General features: G+C 39.7%; 1 long non-coding RNA gene across 1 annotated transcript; it reads right to left on the reverse strand.

The window, feature by feature from the left end:
* Window positions 1-215: 215 nt before the first annotated feature.
* LOC133233345 (uncharacterized) lies at window positions 216-25374 on the reverse strand. Its single transcript, XR_009731684.1, has 2 exons — window positions 25069-25374; window positions 216-566 (listed from the first exon to the last, which is right to left on the reverse strand). It is a non-coding gene; the product is annotated as an uncharacterized LOC133233345 (long non-coding RNA).

The following is a 25374-nucleotide window of genomic DNA, read 5'->3' on the forward strand; positions in this document are numbered from 1 at the left end:
AATGGAAGAGCTAAGGGCTCCAATAAGCAAATAAATATAATTAATTATATATACATAGTTTCAGGGATTTCCCTGATGGTCCAATGGTTAAGAATCCATGCTTCCACTGCAGGGGGCTTTCAGCTGTTCAGAAAAAAAGAAAAAATTAAGAAGAGGACTAAAATTGAAGCTGAGAGAAGCATTAAGGGATTAAAAAAGGCATTGTTTGTAGAGTCTAAGGAGAAAGGAAATATTTGTTAAAAATTAAAATGAAAACTGTTATAGCACAGTCCCAGTTCAGGAATACTTTATGGCAAAAATAGAGGCCAGAGAGGGCTGGAGGAGAGCAGAGGTGCTTCCAAAGCGTGGCTGTGTGAACCCGTCTCCTTATGACAGTTGTCTGTGTCTGATGACAAAGGCGTAACGTGATGTTCTGTCCTTCTAGAGGAGGTTGACGCTGGCTGCCTCAGCTAAGCAGATGGCCCACGTGATTGTTGACACAGGTATTTCTTTCTACTCATCAGGTCTGGAAGAGAATTTAGCAGATGTCTTCCATCAATGTGCTCTGTAGAATTCCATCTTATAACCTATTGAAAGAGGAAAAAGGAAATTTCTTCAAAAAAGACATATGGGCACTATCTTTATAACCTAGAGATGGTGGTGTTTTAGTTACTAAGTTATGTCTGACTCTTGTAACCCCATGGGCTGTAGCCTGCCAGGCTCCTCTGTCCCTGCGATTTCCCAGGCAAGAATACTGGAGTGTGTTGCCATTTCCTTCTCCAGGGGATCTTCCTGACCCAGGGATTGAACCCGGGTCTCCTGCACTGCAGGTGGATTCTTTACCAACCTAGCCACTAGGGAAGCCCCATAATCTCAGGATAAGAAAGAAAATATCTAAAAATATAGAAATCACAAACCGTAGATGAAAAGAATAATGATTGGCTCCATTAAAATTAGTAACATTTGTAAAATAAAAGAATCATACAACTCACTGTGACTTTTATTATTAGCTTTGGCAGAAGACAGCATTGTAAAACACTGCTCTGCAAAACTATCTTGGTGTCTTGAATTCACAGATAAACTTGGATTTGAATCAATACAAACTTGAATTACTATGTTGATAATATATCTTTACATTTATGAAGACAATACAGCTTTTCATTTATATAGGTATCTGTTTATGTTTTTTAAATAAAGTTTGATATATTTTTTCATAAGCTCTTATATCTTTTATTAGATTTACTTATTCCTAGGCATAAAATAACTTTTGTTATTACTGTAAATATTTTAAAATATACTTTCTAATTGTTATTGGTATATAGGAATTAAAAATTATATACTGTATACATATAGCATTTTTAGTCCTAGTGGTTTCTTTACAGGTTATTTTAGTTTTTTATTTCACAAACATTGTCTGTGAATAATGACAATTTTGTTAACGTCTTTCCATGGTAGTTAATGAGGCTTGCCTCTTTCATATGCATTCTATCTTCCGAAATGATAGCTCCCAATTTTGTTCACCAAAACCACAACTGAATTTCCTAAATTCCTTTGTATTGCAATCAGGGGAGGTGCTTGGGTACACAGGCTCCCCAGTGGTAAAGAGACAGAAGCAGGAGACATGGGTTTGATCCCTCAGTCAAGAAGATCCCCTGGAGGAGGAAATGGCAATCCACTCCAGTATTCTTGCCTGGAAAAATTCCATGGTAAGAGGAGACTGGCAGGCTACAGTCCATGGAGTCACATAGGGTTGGACATGACTGAGCATGCACGCATGCACACTCTTGGTATATAGTTCTGAAGTAGAAAATTTCTAAGAATTTTTTGGGTGTTTTAAAAGGGACAGGTTAATTTGGCATCTTAACTTTTGCCTTTTACCCTTTGCCCAGAATGTGTATGTGATGCCTAGGAATGCAGCAATTATCTTGTGAACATGAAGATGAAATCTGCACACTGAGGATGACAGAAAAGAAAGATAAGATGCCTGATGACATTTCATAACTCTGTAAAAACTTTTGACCATCTACTTCTAGACCTCTTCTATAAAGTGAGAAAAATAAACCCACATTTGGTTAAGTGCCTACCCGAGGTTTAAAATAGACAGCTGAACAAATATACTTTTAATTTCTTAGCTTTTATTTATTTTATCCTGTTCTAGTGTTTTGTTCTATTTGGTTTTCCTCTTTCTAAACTGGCTCAATTTCAATTACTTCTTAAGGATAGTCACTGTAACCTTTCAATGTATTTTAAAAATAATTTTTAACAGGCAAACAGTGGGTATAATCTTTACAACAAGGTAAATGCAGAAGAGATATCATATATTTGTATATGAGTTCATTTATCAATTGAGAATTAAAGCTGGCTGAATATATTTAGTCAGTTTGTACTATTCAAGCCAGTAGGGATTAATTTTTTTTTTAAACAAGAATCAGTAATAAAAAAGTCATAGCCCTTCATCTTCTGTTACGTATATATAAAAATCACATGCACACTTTCTTGGTTATTGATGATCATATAAAAGACAGTAGTGTTAGCTGTTCAGTCATGTCTGACTTTTTGCAACCCCGTGGGCTGCAGCACTCCAGGCTCCCCTGTCCAGGGAATTCTCCAGGCAGGGATACTGGAGTGGGTAGGCATTCCCTTCTCCAGGAGATCTTCCTGTCCCAGGGATCAAACTCAGGTCTCTTGCATTGCAGGCAGATTCTTTACCATCTGAGCCACCAAGGAAGCCAAGAGTACAGGTTTTGTATTCTGTCAGCTTTGCCCCAAATCCTTGTGCTGCCGTGTTCAACTGTGTGCCCTTAGACAAGTCACCTAGCCACCACTTCCGTGATGATCTCAGAGTCTGTCAGGGAGACTATGCACACTAAAATATGGTTGAATATTGAGTTACGGGAATAAGATAAACTAAGGCTGGAGGTTATGACTTTAGGTGTGATCAGAGTGCTATAGAATAAACAATGTAGGCTTTGGAGCCAAAACAGAACTAGAACCACTACATTAAAATGATCCCATAACCAACAATATTTGACCTTGATTTTTTTTAACTTTTTCTTCTATTTCCTGTGCCTCTGTTTTTTTATTTTTATTGTGAAGGATAGTTGATTTACAATGTTATGTTAGTCTCAGGTGTCCAGCAAAGTGATTCAGTTCTATACATATATACATATAAATTGTGTATATTCTTTTTCATATTTTTTTCATTATAGGTTATTATGAGATATTGAATATAGTTCTCTGCACTATGAGAGTAGGTCCCTCATTGGTTATCTGTTTTATATGTAGTAGTATGTCTCTATTAATCCCAAACTCCTCATTTATCTCCCACCCCACCCCCTTTTCCCTTTGGTACCCATAGGTTTTTTTGTTTGTCTGTGAGTCAGTTTCTATTTTGTAAATAAGTTCATCTGTGGCATGTTTTAGATTCCACATACGTGACATTATATGGCATCTGTCTTCCTCTTTCTTACTTCCTCCTGTGCCTCAGTCTTAAAAACTAAGCTAACATATGAATTTATTTTTTTGAGGGTTAATCTTGGCTTGCCTTGGGAGATAGTATGTTCTTCAGGGAAAAGCACAGAATTCTAGCTGGAGTCCTTATTAACCAGAACCCCTTACTGATTCTGGAATCTTGGGCAGGTTATAGAGCTCTTAAAACTTCAATTTATTCATGTATGATTTCTAATATTACTTGCTTTAACTAATGTGTAGAATTTTCATGATGATCAAAGAAAATAATTCCCATGCAAGTTTTTTGGAGCACTACTCAAATGTCACAGAGCCTTTAGCTTCATGATAGGTTTATAGGACATTCTCAATAAAAATCAGATGATTGAATTCTGGATCCTTCCTTGGTTTTATGTTAGAGTTAGTTGCTAAAATAATTTATCTTGAAAGTATACAGATGTAGCATCCTGAAATGTCCAATAGGTTTGACCTCTGTGAACTCTCTATTGCTGCATCATTTTTATTCTACATTGTACTTTCAAGATTCAGGGAATGAGACCTGTAATACTAGAATAACCCACACCCCAGCTCATCAAAGAGGGAAAAAATGTCTTCACCATTTGTCTCAGCTACATTTCACTATCCTATTTCTCATTCAGGCTCAACCAACAATTAAAATATCCAGTGGGTACCTGTCTTGTCAGCACCAGCTGACAGCCAAACTGAGCTCTACTATTCTGAGCTTGCAAAATATTCTCAGCTCTTAGTTTTCTCATTCATATAACACTGTGAAGACTCCTAAAGTGCATATATTGATGTTAGGCCTCATCACTATTACTCCACCTGTTTGTTCATAATGATTATTCAGTCTCATGAAAGCTACTGTTCAAATATGTGATAGAACTTCATACCCATGGAAATTATTTGCATATGGAATTATCTTTCAAGTAAAGTATTAGTGTCATTGAAGCTTATAGCTCATAAACTAGCCTGGGATTCTCCCCAGTCACTCACTGCAGGAAATAACCTGGGGTAGATCTCAAAACTGGGCAAAAATATAACTCCTGTGTCTCACATCTTCCATACCTAGGAGAATTAGAAGCAGAGTTTGGAAAGAGAATTTTAAAGTTATTGATTGTGAATGACTGTTCCTTACAGAGGAAAAGAGATTTTAGATGGCTAATGATTTCAAGTAGGTGATTCTTCACTCTACTATGAACACCAGTCAGATTTAGTTGAAACCATTACTTTCTATTATATCCATGTATAGACTGTCATATTGCTTCTTTCTTTGTCATGTCTTCTGTCTCTTGCTGTTTTAATTTCCAAATTTCTTGTCCACATACTTATCCATTTACCTGTATATTACTGCCTGAAAACCTGCTTCCTTTCTGATTTCCTTACATTAAATCCATACATCTCTAATCTGTTTTATATGTCACTACAGATAATTTTTTTTCTTTAAAAAATCCATTTTGTTGTGTCTCTTGAACATTTAAAAATCCTTAGTGGCTCTTTCTGTTTTTATCATGGGAATGAGAGGGAATGGAGAATCAAAGATGGCTCTGAGGTTTGAGGTGCATGAAGGTGACATTCACTCGGATTCTGGGAGAAGGAGACAGGTTTGGGACCCAAGGGAGATCATGAAAGCAGTTGAGTTTAAGGAAACTTGTGCAACACAGAGGAAATAAATGGAAACTCAGATCTGAGGCTTAAGAGAGAAAACTAAGCTGGGGAAAAAACATATAGGAGTCATCATGATACTGAGAATTATAAAGTCATAGGATAAATGAAACTGTTCAAGGAAAGTATACAAAGTGAGAAGAAATAGCCCAAGATGTATCTCTGATAATAGAAAATTTATCAATATCTGAAAAAAGCTCACATGTGGAAGAAGAATCAATTTAGCATAATTAGGGCCAATAGGAAAAGGCATAAGAAATAAAATTTTATCTCTTTATTTGAGAGAAAAGTTTACTAACTGGATCTGTCAATGGTAGTGAATTCACTATCCTAGGAAGCCCAGAAGCCTGGGCTGCCTCGGGATAGTTCATCACTATGTCACAGAGAGAATACTTCCTCCAAGAAACAATGCTGATCAGAGAGCTTCTCAGGTTCTTTCAACCCTCAGATTTTGTGGTTCAACATACGTTACACTCCACCTGCACGGCCCCTCCCACCACCCACCCCCCGCCCCCAGTCTGTAAACAACTCGAGCACCAGGATTAGTTCTGAGAACACTGAGAAGTATTGGGCATTTTGATTGCTAGAACTTTGAAAGACTTTATAATATAAAATTCACAAATGCTTTTCCAACCATACCTGTTTAAGGAATAGTGGAAAAAACATGTGCAAATAGGAAGAAGGAGCTAGGACTACTGGTGAAAGAGAGGTGAAGTGGACAAATAGTTGAAGGAGAGAGATAAGTGCTAGTAAAGGGGAAATTTGTGGTTGCTTGCTGAAAAATAATCTGCATTCTAATATAAGCACTGGGAGATATTTGAACAGTATAAAATGCCTTTGTTGTGATAGTCTGTGGGAGTGCCTGACATATTATTAGGAGCAAACAATACACACAAACAAATGCTTATAGACAAGCACATAGACTTCTGAGTTTCTCTTTTTCTGCCCTGCAATAGTCTCCTTATCAAAAAGAAGAGAGTCATAGTAAAAAAGGGTATCCTCCATGATGTTATTTTAAACCAAATACAAACCAAACCACATGTGCACACATACCCTTAAGCTTTAGTGCAAGGCAGAAGGAAATCACATTTTATAGTCAACTAGGGCTTCAGTCTGGAGAAGGAGATGGCACCCCACTCCAGTACTCTTGCCTGGAAAATCCCATGGACGGAGGAGCCTGGTGGGCTGTAGTCCATGGGGTCGCTGAGAGTTGGACACGACTGAGCAACTTCACTTTCACTTTTCACTTTCATGCATTGGAGAAGGAAATGGCAACCCACTCCAGTGTTCTTGCCTGGAGAATCCCAGGGACGGGGAGCCTGGTGGGCTGCCGTCTATGGGGTCGCACAGGTCGGACATGACTGACGCGACTTAGCAGCAGCGGCAGCAGGGCTTCAGTCCATGGGGGCACATAGAGTTGAATATAACTGAGTGAGCACACACATGCACAGGAAGCTCTTTTGGCTTTTAGAAGCTGAAAGCATCACAACTGGTCAGTACTTTGGAAAAGAGCAGAGTGCAGTCAATTGGTAAAATAGTTTCTTCAATCAGCACCTTTGGTGACATGTGGTGCCAAAATAAGCAGTTGATTTTTCGTTAAAACCTGAGTTTCCAAAGGAGTTCCTCTAGTTGCATTAACTGAAGCATGCATCAGCTAAGGCAAATTGCAGTTTAGAAATGTGATTTTTCCTGTTTTTTCCTATATTTTAAAAGGCCCATGAAACAACGTAATTTCCCTGCAAAATGGCTGCATTTCTTCCCCATCTTTGTTTTGTTGAAGACAATTATAGTCACTAAAGCAAACACTTACGCCTTAGATCTTTTGGTGCAGAAATAATCCCTTTGAATTGGGTCATTTTGCATGTGTCTGGCAGTCATTTCTAGGGCTCAGCCAGTAGCTCATTTCAAAGGCAAATGATAATTTGCAGATTCCATGCAATGCAACTGAAATTAGTCTTGTATGTCCTAAATATTTTGTACTTTGTCTGCAGCTGCCAAAAATGATCATCTTTTCTTAATACTGAGCTAAATTGGGCTAAATCCAATTTAACAAATCTACCATGATTGCATTTAGATTAATTGTTTAGAGAAATACCACATTGTCTTCTCAGAAAACTAGGCACCGACAGATCATGGATCCCAACCCTTCTCTGTACCGTAGCTGTAGTTGCAAAATGACTGGGAAGGAAGTAGATTTCCTATGGAGGAAGAGGCAGTCTTTCTTGCTTCATGGACCAGGCTGAGAGCACAGGACATTACTGGTAAATAGCCTGTCATTTCAAAATGCATGCAAATTTTGACTGGTGGTGACAGGCAAGACTGTCAGATGACTGCTTATAAATCAATTCCTTAGAATGAGAAGATTCTCAAAATCACTGACTTGGTCCCAAAGAAAAACTGGAACCTGTTCCCACTCCCTCCATTGACCCCAACAAACAATAAACAAGAAGTACCACCATCTTCTGCTGCTACTGCTGCTGCTAAGTCGCTTCAGTCATGTCCGACTCTGTGCGACCCCATAGACAGCAGCCCACCAGGCTCCCCATCCCTGGGATTCTCCAGGCAAGAACACTGGAGTGGGCTGCCGTTTCCTTCTTCAACGCATGAAAGTGAAAAGTGAAAGTGAATTTGCTCAGTCATGTCTGACTCTTTGCAGCCCTATGGACTGCAGCCTACCAGGCTCCTCTGCCCATGGGATTTTCCAGGCAAGAGTACTGGAGTGGGGTGCCATCGCCTTCTCCAACCACCATCTTCAACAAATTTCAATTCCAATAATAGTAATAAGGAGCCAATATGAAATGATGCTTACGTTGTATCAGGTACTAGTCTAAGGACTCTGTATGTGCAAACATATTTAATCCCCACCAAGCCTAATAACCAGCTTACATGTGGGGATACTGAGGCTCAGAGTAGTTAAGGAAATGGCTCAAGTTCATGCAGCTGTTAACCTGGGGAGTTAGGATCTGAACCAAGGCAGTAGAACTCCAGTATCCTAGCTCTTGACCACTTTATTGAAGTTACTTCCATTTTTTGGTGTCTAATAATTCTCACTATTGAGAAATCATTGTTTAAATCTTTTTTCAAGCATTTCTATTATTATTCAGGCTGTTTTCTTGTGGGCATATTTTTACCTCCCCGATCTGCTTTTCTCTTTCCTATTTTCTATCCTCCATTTGGTCTTCTATCAATGATTATGCACTAAGTACTTTTCTATGCACAGTTCCCTAACAGACACAGTTTTAAAAGAAGCAAGCTTTGCCAACATGCTCCATGTTAGTTCTTTGACAATTAACTCTAGTAACATAATATTCATATTATATGTCATATATTTATAGAGTATTTACATGGTATGAACTTACTTTGAATACATTTTTTACTTCTTCTAAAAAAAAAATCTTAAGTTTATACTTCCTGATCTTTTCCCCCTACCCAACCCCACTCCAACAATGGAGCCCCACTGCCTTATTTTAACTCCTGGTTAATTTCTTGAGTGCTTACCAAGTGTCGTGGATTGTTGTTTTCAGATCTAATAAATATAAGCACTTCAATTTATCTTTAAGAATTTTACTCTCCTCATTTCCTTTTAAAAACAGTCTCTAAAATCTTAAGTTCCTCTAGACACCAGGTCACATTTCTTATAGGTTTCTGCTCCATCCCCACCGCCACTTTTGAAGAACTGACCCAAGTCACTCCTTGTCTGAACAACTGCAACAAAGAATAACTAGCTGCCTTACCTCTCTCTGGTTATTACTTTAAACCCATTTTCTACCCAGATATTATAGGAATTTCTCAAAAATACCAATTTGTCTTTGTCATGTTCTAGCCTAAAACCCTTCAGCAGTTCCCTAGTGCTTATCGGGTAAAGCCTCCAATCCTTTCCAGGGATCTTCCGGCCATATTCCCAGACTTGCATCCTCTGTACAGGCCCTGAGACCTTCCTTGCTGTCTCTTTGCTTGTGCTTTCTCTCCATGTGAGCAATTTCCCTTCTTCTTCACCGAATTAACTGCCTGTCACCTTTGCAGAGGTAGCTCCCAGGGTATTTCCTCTAGGATGCTTTGGGTCTCTTCCCTAAAGAATCTTAACTGCAGACCTCTCCCACTGGATCAGCTATTTCTTTATTTAAAAAAACAAAAAAACTTTTAATTTTATATTGGAGAATAGCTGAATAACAATGTGATAATTTCAGGTGGACAGCAAAGGGACTCAGCCATACACATACATGTATCTATTCTCCCCCAAACTCCCCTCCCATCCAGGCTGCCACATGACATTGAGCAACATTCCCTATGCTACAAAGTAGGTGCTTGTTGATTATCCATTTTAAATATACCAGTGTGTACATCTCATGGGTCAGCTATTTCTTTCTGTGTTTTACCCAATCACACATTTATCACCTGGACTCTAATGATCTGTGTCTTTATCTGTATCCTCCACTATATTAACTCTTAGTCAACTTTCTATCCATTAGGTCGTGTTCATATTCAAGTGCTTAGCTCAGAGTGGTTGTAATAAATATTTGTGGGAACTGATGTTTCCCCATATTCTTCAATAAAGGAGGAGAACAAGAGTAGACACCACAATTCTAGCAAGGATTGATTATTTTGTGACGTGAAAGGAAGATTGTTGGAGTCGCATAGACTCTGTTCCTTTATTGCGCATTTTAAAACTTGACTTTCTTTACCAGTACTGTCACAGGACTAAATCACCCAAGAAAAGATAACAAAATGATGATGTTAAAGCCTCATTCTTTTTAAATTTAAATTTCCTTTTGCCAGAAAGTGTCAGTGCTGATGATAGAATCAGAGACCTAACTTTTGCTCTCTTGCTGAGCTTAAGGGAGTCACAAATAGGTCAAGTGTCTCACTCCCTGAGTCAATGGCTCTGTTTGAAATAGAATGCAGATGGATAAACTGCTTCTCTCAAGCACTACTCGAACAAAGCCGGCATTTCAATATAAGACCAAGCATTTCAATATAAGACCAAACAAAGCTAGAAATCAACAAAGATGCCAATCCTGTTCAGAAAAAAACATTTGTGACAAGGATTTATGATGAGGTAAGGATATGGATGTATTCCAAGTAGGTTTCAAAGAAAGCGATGCGTTACCAATACTAGGGAAAATAATTCAGTTGTGCACGTTTGGCCTAAAGAAATAAACTTTGTCCATAAATATGACTTAATTAATCTTCTGCAAAAATGCTGCTGGCATTCAGTTGTCAATATTTAAAAGTAATATTTTATGTGATGCTTTTTAAATGGCATGACTAAGGAATGGCTGTGAGGAAAATTCAGTTCTCGAGGAGCAAATAAAACAAGTTGGCCTTGCACAATCTGGTTGCCTCCCTCTCTTTCATCCCTAATTCTTATCACTCCTGGCCCAAACCTCTAGATATCAGCCACAGTATGCTATGTCTCGCCCCTACGCCCTTGTTGTTGTTGTTATTCAGTCGCTCAGTCCTGTCTGACTCTTTGCGATCCCATGGACTGCAGCACGCCAGGCTTTCCTGTCCTTCACCGTCTCCTGGAGCTTGCTCAAACTCATGTCCATCGAGCTGGTGATGCCATTCAACCATCTCATCCTCTGTTGGCCCTTTGTCTATGGCCTAGCACATCCTATTCCCCAAATTCTGTCTGTCCTTGTCCATCTTCTGTGCTCTCATTATATCCCTTGCAGCCCATTATTACCATACTTACTGTGTCTGAAAAGATTTTATTTTGTTTTTGCTCTTGTGGTTGTTCAGTTGCTAAGTTGTGTCTGACTCTATGCGACCCCATGAACTGCAGTACGCCAGGCTTCCTTGTCCTTCACTATCTCCTGGAGCTTGCTCAAACTCATGTCCATTGAGTTGATGATGTCATCCAGCCATCTCACCCTCTGTCATCCCCTCCTCCTCCTGCCCTCAATCTTTCCCAGCATCCAGACCACCTTACATGCTACCTTACGTGTACGCAGGTTTCTCAAGAGGCAGGTAAGGTGGACTGTTATTCCCATCTGTTTAAGAATTTTCCACAGTTTGCTGTGATCCACACAGTCAAAAGCTTTAGCATAACCAGTGAAGCAGAAGTAGATTTTTTGGGGGGGAATTACTTTTTATATGATCCAACAGATGTTGCAATTTGATCTCTGGTTCCTCTGCCTTTTCTAAATCCAGCTTGTACATCTGAAAGTTCTCCTTTCATACTGTTGAAGTCTAGTTTGAAGGATTTTGGGCATTACCTTGCTAGCATGTGAATTGAAGTATAGTTAATTTATGATGCTGTGCTAATTTCAGATGTATAGACTGATTCAGTGATTATATATATGTATATATATATATATATATATACATTATGTAAATTCTATTTTCAGATTCTTTTCCATTATAGGTTATTATAAGATATTTAGTATAGTTCCCTGTGCTATACAGTATATTCTTGTTGATTATCTATTTTATATACCATAGTGTGTGTTTGTTAAACTCAAACTCTTAATGCATCCCCTTTCCCTTCGATAACCATAAATTTGTTTTCTATGTCTGTGGCATGTATATGTTTATCCCAAACTCTTAATTTATCCCTCCCACCTCCACCTTTTCCCACTGGTAACCATAAGTTTGTTTTCTATGTCCGTGAGTCTATTTCTGTTTTGTATAAAAGTTCATATGTATCATATTTTGGATTCCATATATAAGTGGTATCATATGGTATTTGTCTTGCTCTGTCTAACATACTTCACTTAGTATGATAACCTCTATGTCCATCCATGGTGCTGCAAGTGGCCTTATTTCATTCATTTTTATGGCTGAGTAATATTCCATTGTATATTTATATACCACATCTTCTTTATCTATTCATCTGTCAAACAGTTAGGTTGCTTTTATGTCTTGGTTATAAATAGTGCTCCAATGAACATAAGGGTACATGTACCTTTTTGAATTATAGTTTTCTCCATATATATGTCCTGGAGTCAGATTGCAGGATCATAAGGTAACTCTACGTTTAGATTTTTGACAAACCTCCATACTGTTTTCCATAGTGGCTGCACCAATTTTTATTCCCACCAACAGTACCCTGTCCAGTATTTGGGGCTTCCCTGGTGGCTCAGAAGGTAAAGAATATGCCTGCAATACAGGAGACCCACGTTCAATCCCTGATTCGGGAACATTCCTTGGAGAAGGGAATGGCAACCCACTGTAGTATTCTTGCCTGGAGAATTCCATGGACAGAGGAGCCTGTCAGACTACAGTCCATGGGGTTGTAAAGAGTCAGACACAACTGAGCAACTAAAACACACACAGACTTTTTAATGATGGCCTTTCTGACTGGTGATTTTTGATTTTCACAACTGGGTAGGGAGGAGGGGCTTGTGCTATTGACATCTCATGGGTAGAAGTGAGGGATGCTGCTGAATATTTTACAATGTACAGGTCCAATAAAACAATTCACTAAAGCTGATGTTGATAAACTTCAGTTTAGAATATTTGCTACATCAAATAAGTTGGGCTAATGTTTAAGGGAAAAGGAAAGTGAAAGTGAAGTCGCTCAGTCGTGTCCGACCCTCAGCGACCCCATGGACTGCAGCCTTCCAAGCTCTTCTGTCCATGGGATTTGCCAGGCAAGAGTAATGGAGTGGGGTGCCATTGCCTTCTCCGAAGGGAAAAGGAAGGATCTATTTAACCAAAAAGTGTGTTTTTAGCAATTTCAAAACTATAATGATAACATTTTTGAAAGTGATTCTTAATTATAAGAATCACTTATAAGGTCTGTTTAGGTTATGACAATTCAGTAAACCCAAGTTTGCAAAAAATTTTTTAAGAAAAAAATCTAGATCAGCTTGATTTTATTTCCAGATATAATACTTAAAAAAAAAAAACTCAGTTTGACGACTGAGTCTAATATACATATATTTAATTTTATTTTTGGCTATGCTGGTCTTTGCTGCTGCACGCAGGCTTTTAGTTGTGGAGAGGGGGGACTACTCTCTAGATGTGGTGCTCAGGCTTCTCATTGCAGTGCTTCTCTTGTTGTGTAGCCCGGGTCCTAAGGCACACAGGCTTCAGTAGTTGCAGCACACAGGCTCAGTAGTTGTGGCTTATGGGCTCTAGAGTACAGGCTCAGTAATTGTGGCACACAGACTTAGCTGTTTCATGTCATGTGGAATCTTCCTGGACCAGGGATCAAACATGTCCCCTGCCCTGGCAGGCATATTCTTACCCACTGTACCACCAGGGAAGTACTGATATTTTTTTCCGAGAAGGAAAATGTTAGATTCTAGGAGGACTACACCTGCTAATTACACATTCAATTTGGATAGGATCTGAATTTTTCTAAGGGTTTAAAATATGGCATTTTGCTTTTTTGATAGGTGAAGTTCATTGTTAAAGGACTTTAGTTCAGTAAGTGTATGTACTCTAGGAAGCATTCCTAACACCTTCCACTGGTCTAGGCCAAGGAATGTGGTACATCTGGAATAACTCCCCTCAAAGGAGGAATTCCTTTGCCATTGTATCTCTTTCTTTTCTTCTTCTTCTTTTTTAATCTTTTGAGTTGTTCTCTTGGCTATTGTGCATAGTACTGCTATGAACATTTGTGTACAAGTTTTGTCTGAACACCTGTTTTCAGTTCTTTGGGGTTTATACCTAGGAGTGCAGTTGGTGGATAATATGTTTCTTTTAACTGAAGTATAGTTGATTTACAATGTTATATTAGTTTCAGGTGTACAACATATTGATTCAATATTTTTATAGATTACTTTATTTAAAGTTGTTATAAAATACTGTCTGTATTCCCTGAGCTGTATATTACATCCTTGTATCTAATTGATTTCATACCAGCAGTTCATATCTCAATCTCTTTTCCTTATCTTGCCTCTCTGCCCACCCTCTTCTCCCTGGAAACTACTAGTTTGTTCTCTGAGTCTGTTTCTGGCTTGTTAATATACATTCATTTGTTTTATTTTTCAAATTCCACATATAAGTGAAAACATACAATATTTGTTTTTCTCTGTTTGACTTACTTCACTAAGCCTAATACTCTCTCCAGGTTCATCCATGTTGTTGCAAATGCCAAAATTTCATTATAACTGAGTAGTATTCTATTCAATACTACTATATATATATATATATATATATACACACACACACACACACACACACATTTTGCCTATTGTAAATAATGCTGCTATGAACATATGAACATTGGGGTGCAATTTTTCAAATTTGTGTTTTTATCTTGTTTTAGACATATACCTGAGTGGAGTTGCTGGATCATCAGTTCAGTTCAGTTCAGTTCAGTCGCTCAGTCATGTCCGACTCTTGCGACCCCATGGACTGCAGCCTGCCAGGCTCCTCCGTCCATGGGATTCTCCAGGCAAGAGTACTGGGAAGGGGTGCCATTTCCTTCTCCAGGGGATCTTCCCAACCCAGGGATCGAACCCGGGTCTCCCGCACTGCAGGCTGGTAGTTCTATTTTTAGTTTTTTGAGATCTCCCTGCTGTTTTCCACAGCGGCTACACTAATTTACCTTCGTATCAACAGTGAACTAGGCTTCTCTTTTCCCCACATCCTTGCCAACATTTATGATTTGTTGTCTTTTTTTGTATTTCTCTGTTCTTGTTTCATCTCCCCTGGGAAAATGGACTCTGTTCTCCTATGTAGAAGCAATACAGGATAAAACCTGTCACTGTTTTATAACAGCTCAAACTGACTAAGTTCTTTGTTATTATGGGCAGGGAACATATTCAGGATGGAGTTGGCCTATTGTACAAATCAGATGTAAGGAATATGTTTAGTTCTGCATATGCTGGTTCTAATCTTCAAATCTGCAGCTATCTTAAAAAAATTCTTCCAGATTTATAAATTAGAACATTATAAAAACTATCTTGCATAGTCATATACCCAACAGAAAGAAAACTCACTATATAGAAAATTTGAGAGTCAATGCCTCTCCAAATTGAAATGCTCTTGAGCGATTATGGAGGCCTTTCCATCTTGCATGCCTATTTAAGATGAAAGAGGAGAAAGGAAAGTTTACAGCAACCTTGCTAGCTAGAATCCTGGATTTTAAAAGCCCTTTAAGAGCATTTAATGTCTATGCTTCTATGAAATAGCCTCTCAGTACACAGGCAAAAGAACTCTTTCTACTGTCCCTTCTTGGATTCTTAAGCCCCTTCAGGCTACAAGGGCATTAGTGAATATCTAATAGTTCTGCTTCGTCACATAGGGAATGGAAAATCCGACAGGCATTAACAGTGCCAAGGCAGGGTGGATGTGGAGGGTGGGGTTACTTGAGGTTGTGTGGGGAAGGGAGAGGCCCAAGATTCTGAGATGTGTTAAAGCAGAATTACCCATCTTGTCCTTTCTGCTTCTTCCATTCTTACTTACAAAGAGCCATGTCTTGATTTGGCCGGAATGTAAAAGCCAGTCTGAAGGATTATGCTCTGATCAAAGAGGATGCAGGAGGTGGGGAGATTTGGCCCCATTTGCAACTCAAGATTTTTTTCTAGGGGGAAGGCAAGGGAGCACTGAATCTATTTGCCTTCTTTATTAAACATCAGCTACCCAAACAAAATCGGCTTGTCTAAAGTTCTGTGTTGGTATAAAACTTTCAAGTTCTAGTTATCATAGCTGGTGATGGGGTAAAAGTAGAAGAGAAATTCTAGAAAAGTCATTCAGTCTAGTTAATATTATAATAAAGTTCTAGTAATAGAAAAGAGCTGCTGCTGCTGCTTAGTCGCTTCAGTCGTGTCCGACTCTGTGTGACCCCAGAGACGGCAGCCCACCAGGCTCCCCCGTCCCTGGGATTCTCCAGGCAAGAACACTAGAGTGGGTTGCCATTTCCTTCTCCAATGCATGAAAGTGAAAAGTGAAAGGGAAGTCACTCAGTCATGTCCGACTCTTTGCGACCCCATGGACTGCAGCCTACCAGGCTCCTCCGTCCATGGGATTTTCCAGGCAAGAGTACTGGAGTGGGGTGCCATTGCCCTCTCTGAATAGAAAAGAGCAAGTGCATGCAAATGAAATTACCTTAGTATAAAAAGATGGAAATATAGTTTTGAAATTTAATTTTGTATTGAGAAAAGTGATAGCCCAGTCCAGTGATGGTATCACTAAGGTGAATGAGATTCCTGGAATGATGTGAGGACTTTTTCTCTCTCTTTCCAATAGAGAAACCTAGATTAATTTTTCTATATTCCACTTAGTATAGCCGTTCTAGATAGGAGTTTCTCTTTCAAAATGAATCACTGTACAAGATACCTTGCTGATATGGTGGTTAATAGGAGAGCATTTCATTTTAGTATTTCCCAGTAGAAGAAGGCATGCCTTCTTTTCCAAGAATGCATGGCGAAGGTATTTGGGCCTTGCATTGCTGTTCAGTATCCTTAGGCAGAAATATGACAGATTTGCGCTCTATTGCTGCCCTTTTCAACAATGCATACGTCATCTACAGGAATGAGTGAGTCTGGATCACACCACCTTCAGTCTTCTTGTTGGCTGTGCATTCTTGGTTTTATACTCACCCAGTCAGGCTGAAGTCATAGCCTTTACGTGTTAGGAGGAAAGAACACCTGGATAGTGGCCGACGATAATCTACCTTATCTACTCAACTAAATTCCATGTAATATGCAACAACATATACTCCATCCTCCATAGTTTGACCAGGCTTTGGAGCTATTAAACTCTTTTATGTTCTTTACTTTGAAAGTAGTGTTGATGTGCAAGATTTGTATCTAAGATTTTTCTCTGGGCAGTTGGTCAACTCTGCATATAAGGAATTAGAGTGAATTGACGTGTACCTTCTTGAAATTAATTTTTAATTCTTTATATTTAGCATATCATATATGAATAGAGTGATCATATAATTTATTACGGGGGCTTCCCTTGTGGTGCAGGTGGTAAAGAACTCGCTTGCCAATGCAGGAGACCTAAGATATGCGGGTTCGATCCTTGGGTCGGGAAGATCCCCTGGAGGAGGGCATGGCAACCCACTCCAGTATTCTTGCCTGGAGAATCCCATGGACAGAGGAGCCTGGCGGGCTACAGTTCACAGGGTCACAAAGAGTCGGATACAACTGAAGTGACTTAGCACGCAGCATGCACGTAATTATGGTATTAGGAAAGCTTTCGTCTGGGAAAATGGTCAAGGAGAAGGAATACTTTGACAACAAACACGCAGTGAGATGGCCCCAGGCAAATTGAAACTATAGGTCATCTTACATATGGGCAGAGGGCCTGGGAGCAAGGGACTGGACTCCAGACATGTATTTTAAATGAAGGGTATGACAGAGAACCGCATCTTCTCCTCAACAAAGGCACAGAGTGTTTTTTAAATGAAATCTATGCCTATGAATTGTCCTAAGTTGTTTGGTCCAAGAAAGAATGAAAGCCAGAAAGTAGAACCTGTAGGATGTTGGCTGACCTCCCAGATGATGGGAGATCTCTGGAGGTATAAGAAAGGTCTCTGCTAGCATTTGATTTCAGTTAGCTTAATGGAGAAAGCTGAATTTTGAAAGATGGGGCTGAAGAAATATATTCTCTCTCATGGTTCAAAGAACATATCACTAGTTCATCTTTAACACCAAAGGAAAAGTGAGATTATAATCTTGTCATTTTCACCAACATCAACCATGGTGTTATGAGTGAATTCTCCCATTCCTTTCTCCTTTTTCTTTTCACAGGACTTTAAGATGTATCACTGATTTTAAAACACCTATAAAACTTACTCTACACCTATTATACCCTATGATAATGAAATTCTTAGCAGCATTAGGACTTTACTGTGAGTGCTTGAATATACATGTGTTTTTACCGGCCTTTTCTATTTTGTTAAACTCATTGGCTACTTGGTGGGTTGGAGCTGTTTCACTGACTTAATTCGGAATTTGAGTTTCTCTCTAATGTTAGTTAGAAGCCATTTGGCATTGATCATTCCCCTGGCAATAATCCTAACTAGAATTTGAGTGGGTCATGTCATGTCAACTTTGCCAAGCTTTGGAGATCTTGTGCTTTGATGTGACTGATTGGTGGTTCCACTGCCTTCTTCCAAATGGTCTGACAGATGACAACCTTCTGCACTTAATAACTTCTCATTTCTCTGCTGGAATAATTTTTAAGGTATTTCAAATGGCAATTGGTGAATTACAATTTTGATTGAAATTTATTCACAGGTAGTACTACAATTGTTAAATATTACTACAAATATCTCAATAGAGGTGATTTTACACGGGCAGGTACCTTTTTACATAATTAAGTTTGCACATGTTCAGGTAGTTATCACAAAGCATAAGTTATGCTTCTAGGGGCTGGCAAGTGGCTTTTCATTTAATTATGCAATGAATACCTGATTTCAAAAAAAATCTTAAAATGTTGACAAAATATGCCCATAAAGCAAGAAACTATGGTCGTGTATTTGTCTGGTTAGCTTTGCAGAGGAAATAAAAGCCAGTGAAACAACCAAATGGCTAGAATTTTCATAGTGACAAAATAGACAAGGTAACAAAATAAGCCTTCACTTATGCTTTGGTTGTTTTTATCCTGCTTTTTAGAACATGGAATAATTTCAGGTGATTACACATTTTATTTTTAAGAAGATGGACTATATGGTTATGACTTTGTAAGGTAGTCAAATCAGTTTTAAAATGGTATATTAACAACAGCAACAATGGATAACGTATGAACCGCAAACAGTAATGACACATGGATCTAGGGATAGTGTGAAGCATGTGGTGGGGCCTTGTGACCTGATGGAAAGGATGGCTAGATCTGCTCAGGATCATCACCCTTTCTTCTCCCAAATGATGACATCAATTTGCTTCTCATTATCTTTAAGGGACTCTGCACAATCCTTTTTTAAGAGTTATGCCGAGAGCTTCCTCCCTGTTTACAGAGCCTGTGTGTTGCATTCTGCAGGCTTACCCTCCACCTGCTGTATTGATGTATCTTTGTGTATTTTACAAACTTAGAATGGCATTTGGGCTGCTTGGCTTCAAACCTTGCTTGGTGATTATGACAACAGAGTTGCTGCTGGAGAACTAGTGGGAGCTTCTTGTTTGCAACTGAGTAGGAGGTGGCACCTGCTGGGCAGGACAGTGAGGGACAGTGAGGACAAGGAGGCACTCCCCCACATTTCTATTTCTAATGAGTCTTCTTCATGCCGCAGAGCCTATTACTGCAGAATATTCTGCCTTGTTCATGCTCCCCTACTAGTTACTGGATGTTTTAAGAGGAGGCAACTCAGCATTGCCAAAACAATGTGGCCACCTATTTAAAAATCAACTGTCTCTTTGGGTGATCGCATGACATCTATCATCTGGAACATATATGCTCCTGTATATTAAGAATGTACTCAAATATATCAGGTCCAAATGTGCCAAGAACAGACACCATAGGATAAAGATGTCCCATGACGTTGTAGTGTCTTAGCCTGTCGCGTATCTCAACAAGAGCAACCTTGAGGCTGCCTGTAGATTCAGAAGCTAGATGGCATCTCAGGGAGGTTGGGTACACAGGTCAAGCTGAAGAGTGGGTGTGTCTGAATAGGAATGAACACAGCAAAATCTTTGTATCTAAAAATGAAATAAAAATGGAAGATTAAATAGAACTGAAATAAAGGCCCTCCTCCTGTGAGGCTAGAGTTCACTAGACAGAGAGAGGGCTCAACGTAGAGTGATGGGCTGGTCAGAGACAGAGCAAAAACAGCCCCCTGAACGATGGAGGAGGTGGAGGGTCAGTTTGATGCGGGTCCCTAATGGTGTAATTTAAGTTCACCATATGAACAAAAGCTTATGAAACTCCCAGAATTATGTGGAGTCGTAAAAACATGCACACACACACGTCCCAGCTTCGAGCAGTCTCGCTCATCATTCTTTAAAAACACTTTAGATGCTGAAAGTCCTGGCAGTTGGAAAAGCCACCATTTGCACACAGCACTCACCAGAGCTGTCTCTCACTGACTGGATGTCCATCCAGATACATGCATTCTTCACGGGATTCTTATTGATGCTACAACGAACCGCACCATATCCCCACGCCTGTGGAATGCATTTGCCACTTCTGCTTTTACAGATGAAGATAACGACCCCTGAGGAGTGATGTGCCAGTTAAAACCTGAGGGGAAAATGGTCATTGGAATGCAAGACCTGACTTGCTTTTCTTCGGCCCTGCCTGCTGTTTTGGGCTGTGCTATTCACAGCTCTCACACTTCACTTCCAGGATCTAGTGAATCTTGATATCGAAGTCTATAGAAACTTCAGGAAAGAAGACCTTTTTAGTTTATTTTTAGAGATTTACTGCAGATGAAGAACGACCAGCACCAGATGTGTTTTCTGAGTTGGCAGACCACTGCCTGCAGGCGGGTGCTTTTGTAGTCTCAGTCACTCTGTTCATGTTTTTTTCTGTTTCCTCCCTTCCTTGCTTTGTTCCTTTCCCCAAATTAAACCTAGACATGACATACGCTGATGAGAACAGGAAGAGGAGGAAAAGGAAATGCTTTTGATGCTTTTCCCTTGGAAGGTCTCATCCACATGAAGCTCTCACTCCACTGGGGTTGGAAGGTCTATGAAATAGCCTTTTTGGGAAGACTGGTCCCCAGGGAGGCATCTACTGGCTTCTCTGGTAGTCACTGGACAGGCCGCATCACTCTGGTGCTGCAAATCAACGTGCCCTGCCCCTAACAGAGAGAAGCTCACAGCGTGGGATAGAAGTGTTGGTGAGGAGATGGAGCTGAAGGAGCTCACCGAGAAAGAGGAGTGAGAATGCAGGGCCTACTTTCCTGCTGCGAGGAGTAATACTGGAAGCCTGGGGCAGGCTGCTCTGGGGTGGGGTGAGCTGGGGGAGTGTCTGGATGCTAAGACACTCATCCTGCTGCTCTGCACTGGTCCACCCAGAACCTGCCTTTAGTTTAAAGGGGAGTATGCTGGGTTTTACATTGAACAGCTTCTACTTCCTCCATTGCTTTGAATGGATATCATCTTACATTTTCCCCCAGGGTAGCTTCTGGTGTTCTCTTGGCATGATTATCTTAATTTCACACTGATTCTAAACTCAAAGTAGGAAATGTTTTAGGCTTTATTAGTTTTAAAAAGCCTCTTTTTAACATCCTGTATGTTTCAAGATTCCTTTGTTTTTCTGTGGGTAGCCAGAGCATTTAGAGAAGAAAAGAAAGTTGTAGCTGGCTGTGTTAGCTGGTACCATCACATTATTAGACAAAATCATAATTAAAACACTTACTCCAACACTATACTCTCTGCTTTGATTTGTGCACTAACATGTAGTTAATCTATTGGCTCCCAACACATGCATGATTAAAATGATCATCACTCTTTTCAGTATGAGAAAGTGACGTAAGTTAGATATTGCAGAGAATTTGCAAAGAATAATCAAACAGAAGCTTATAAAATGGTTAAAAGATTTAAAAGAAAAAATCACTAAAAAATGGTATGATTAGAAAAAAGAGAGGAAGCAACATATTTAAATAACTCAGTATGCTTTTCAAATTATAGACTTTGAAAGGTCACAGTGGAATTTAACAGGCTTGTGTTGAATACTAATGCATTATGCTGGTTGGTTTTCCAGCTGGAAAAGAGTTGGTTCATTTTGCAGTTCTGAGATGAAGTAGCTGGAAGCCAACCCCATGAGCATGCATGAGTGTGTGCAGACAAGTTTTACTGGTATGGGCATTGTTGTGATAGCCTATATAAGGTGTATCAACAGATGAAGGAGCAAGTAATTGACAGCAACAAAACAAAGCCAGACCAATCCCTGGAATCATGTCTGTCCACAAGAACTTTTCAAAGGGGTGATATGCTGGGGTTTTCATTACTGGCCAGAGGGTGATGGTACTGGCAGTTTTACCCATCTCAGTGTTATTCATGTAAGACACTCAGGGTTACCTTGTGGTAAAATATTACAGAATAATTGCCCTAAAGAGAGTGCATTCCTAAAGTCAGATCCTGTTTCAGAAGGAATTAGTGAGATCCACTAATAAAAAGAAGTGTTTGATTCTTAATTTCTTCTTACCAAAGAGCAGTGTCCAATAGAACCAGGGTTTACATTCTGTTTGTACCACTCAGAGTAACCTTGAGCAAATCCCTTAACCTCTCTGGGCCTCAGTTTTTCTCACCCATAAATGAAAATAGTGATAGCATTTCACACAATCATTGTGAACTTAGAATTTTAGATGCATGACCCATGCTTAATATAATATTTTAAGAAAGCTTATAAGCGACCTCTAAGTGAGGTCTGTGAATTTGACTCCATAGACATTTACTGCGCACCTATCACAATTGTGAGGTAGTGAATACAGATTTTGGACAGAAAGATGAATTATACAGATTCCACTTTCAAGGAGCTTGCAGTCTAGTGCAGTGGAAGAATGATGCATGGTCTCGACACGGTTGATGACAAAAGTGAAGTACAAGCAAAGTGGTACTGGATGGTCGATAGGGGAGCAATAGATTCTGATGGGTGGGACTGGAGAAGACTTCACTGGGGAGGTGGCATTTGAAGTGATGTATGACTAATGGGTGTGTATTTTTCCCTAGTTCAATTTGTCAGCTCAATTTATTCCTGATCAGTTTGTCATGATAATTACGATGGCAGTGAATGGCACACCCTGGCCTAGGTGTCTAATTTGGGACATAGAAATCATATTCCTTCTTCCATATATTTTGTCTATTTCATCATCATCAATTGTATTGATTATCCATGAAGTAATATGGGCTTGAAGAGGGAAGATGGTCTGCAAAGTCATTTTGGGGGGATATGAAAGAAAAGGAACAAGCAAAGATTTTCCCTTCTCATCCAAGATTCACTGGTACCTAGCAACTAAACACTCAAAGACAATAACTTGAAGGGTGTTTTAAAAAGAAATTTAATTGAAAGGCAAGGTCAGTCAGTTCAGTTCAGTTCAGTCGCTTAGTTGTGTCTGACTCTTTGCGACCTCATGAATTGCAGCACACCAGGCCTCCCTGTCCATCACCAACACCGGAGTTCACCCAAACTCATGTCCATCGAGTCGGTGATGCCATCCAGCCATCTCATCCTCTGTTGTCCCCTTCTCCTCCTGCCCCCTATCCCTCCCAGCATCAGGGTCTTTTCCAATGAGTCAACTCTTCACATGAGGTGGCCAAAGTATTGGAGTTTCAGCCTCAGGGAAGGTGGTAAGTAATAATAGCTAATGTCTACAGAGTTCTATGTGGCAGTTGCTTTTTTAAACAATTTCAATATATAAATTTATCTATTCCTCATAACATCCTTGTGAGTTAGATATCATTATGCTGCCCATATCATAGCTCAGGAAACTGAATTAAGAAAAAGTTCGATAAACTGTTCCTGAGACCACACTGCTAAGTAGAAAGAATTGTGCTCATGCTCAGTCGTGTCAGACTCTTTGTGACTCTGTGGACTGTGCTCCTCTGTCCATGCAATTTTCTGGGCAAGAATACTGGAGTGGGTTGCCATTTCCTCCTCTGTGGGATTTTCCTAACTCAGGGATCAAACCCATGTCTCCTGTGTCTTCTGTATTGCAGGTGGATTCTTAACCTCTGAGCCATCAGGAAAGCTCAGTAGAAAGAATATTAATTTGCAAATTTGGAGACTGTGTCATTTTCAGATCTGAGTAAGAGATCTTGGACAGATCAGCTAGATTTGCAAAGGAAAGCAATGAAGTGAATTTTCTTCTTTCTTCTAATTGTGCTAAAGCTTTTTATAATCATTGTTAGATGTTTTAAATATTTTTATATGTCATGCATTTAATATTTTGATTTAAAGAAATTTAATTGAAAGTAGTGAGGGAGGAAACAGAACAGGCTCTATCTTGAAAGCAGGACTCCATCTTGGGCCGGGCTGTGGACTTTGAGCCATATGCCCAGTATCTATGGAAACGACATACCATCTGCAAAACCAGGCCCCCAGTAGGAAGAGCCCCAGGGCTCTCCATTGCCTAAAAGAATACACTAATTATCTGTGTAATCCAACAGAATCATACATTCTATTATGCTTATTGGGGTATGACCACAAGCCTATTGATAATTCTCCACTGTTAATTACCTAGGCTTAAGGCATATGAATCACAGGTTAACTTTGATTGTATCTTTCTTTTTCTTTTGTTCAGACTAGTTTCAGGGAATTTGAGGAGGTGGGTTTGGGCACCTACACTTAGGGTATATGCTGCTGCTAAGTCATGTTCGACTCTGTGCGACCCCATAGACAGCAGCCCACCAGGCTCCACCATCCCTGGGATTCTCCAGGTAAGAACACTGGAGTGGGTTGCCATTTCCATCTCCACTGCATGAAAGTGAAAAGTGAAAGTGAAGTCACTCAGTCGTGTCCAACTCCTTGCGACCCCACGGACTGCAGCCTACCAGGCTCCTCTGCCCATGGGATTTTCCAGGCAAGAGTACTGGAGTGGGGCAAAAACTGGCCGGGGTCCTTGGCTAAGAGAAGATTCTGCGTTGGGCCCGCCGGTGTAATAAACTGCACTCCACTATCTGCATTTTCCTTCTGAGTGAGTTTGTTTCCTGGGAGGCGTGGCTACAACAGTAGCTCTTCATATTTCTTTGCCTTCCATTGCAGGACAGTTAAGAACATTCATACAAAAAGGTTTTATTAAGAAAAATTAATAAGAACTTCAGTTAGCAGAAGACAAAATGGAAAATATACCCATAACGAGGGATGTGAGAATCATACCTATTGATTTTTTCCCCCTTGCATCTCTGCTTCCTATTTGTTTGCCTACATTTCTCTCTTGCTTCAGAGTGTCTCCTGGGGATAATTTTTGTACTCAAATACATTAGAATTTAGATATATACTCTTAGTTAATATAGGACAACGTGGTCATTATTTTTATGCCATCTTTTCCTTAAAATTACATCCCTATTTTCATTGGGTCCTAACAAGACAAATTAAAGAACTGTATTTTATCATCTGTATGAATGAGCAATTGAAACAGAAAGCTGAAGGGGACAGGTGAAAGATACTCACATGATGAGAAAACATTAAAAAATTGCCTGAGTCAAAATGGCAGCTCTCTTCTAGGCTTTCTCAGAAGGCTTCACGTCAGTGAACTGGAGAAGAAAGGGTCACACAGTCTGGCTGCCGCTCCGATGGAAACCAGCCTTCCTGTAGACTGGGCTGGCTGAGTTACTCGGCCTCTGGCTTCCCCACACAGGCTGTGTTGTCAGAAAGAAGCCCAGAAAATTGATGGATCAGAGTTGTCTCACTCTGCAAGACTCCAGGGAAGGCTTCTGGGGTCCCACTTGGTGTCATTTCAGCTCATCCTGGAGGCAA

Source organism: Bos javanicus, chromosome 20 (assembly GCF_032452875.1).
Source record: "Bos javanicus breed banteng chromosome 20, ARS-OSU_banteng_1.0, whole genome shotgun sequence".
In the NCBI taxonomy this organism is placed as follows: Eukaryota; Metazoa; Chordata; class Mammalia; order Artiodactyla; family Bovidae; genus Bos; species Bos javanicus.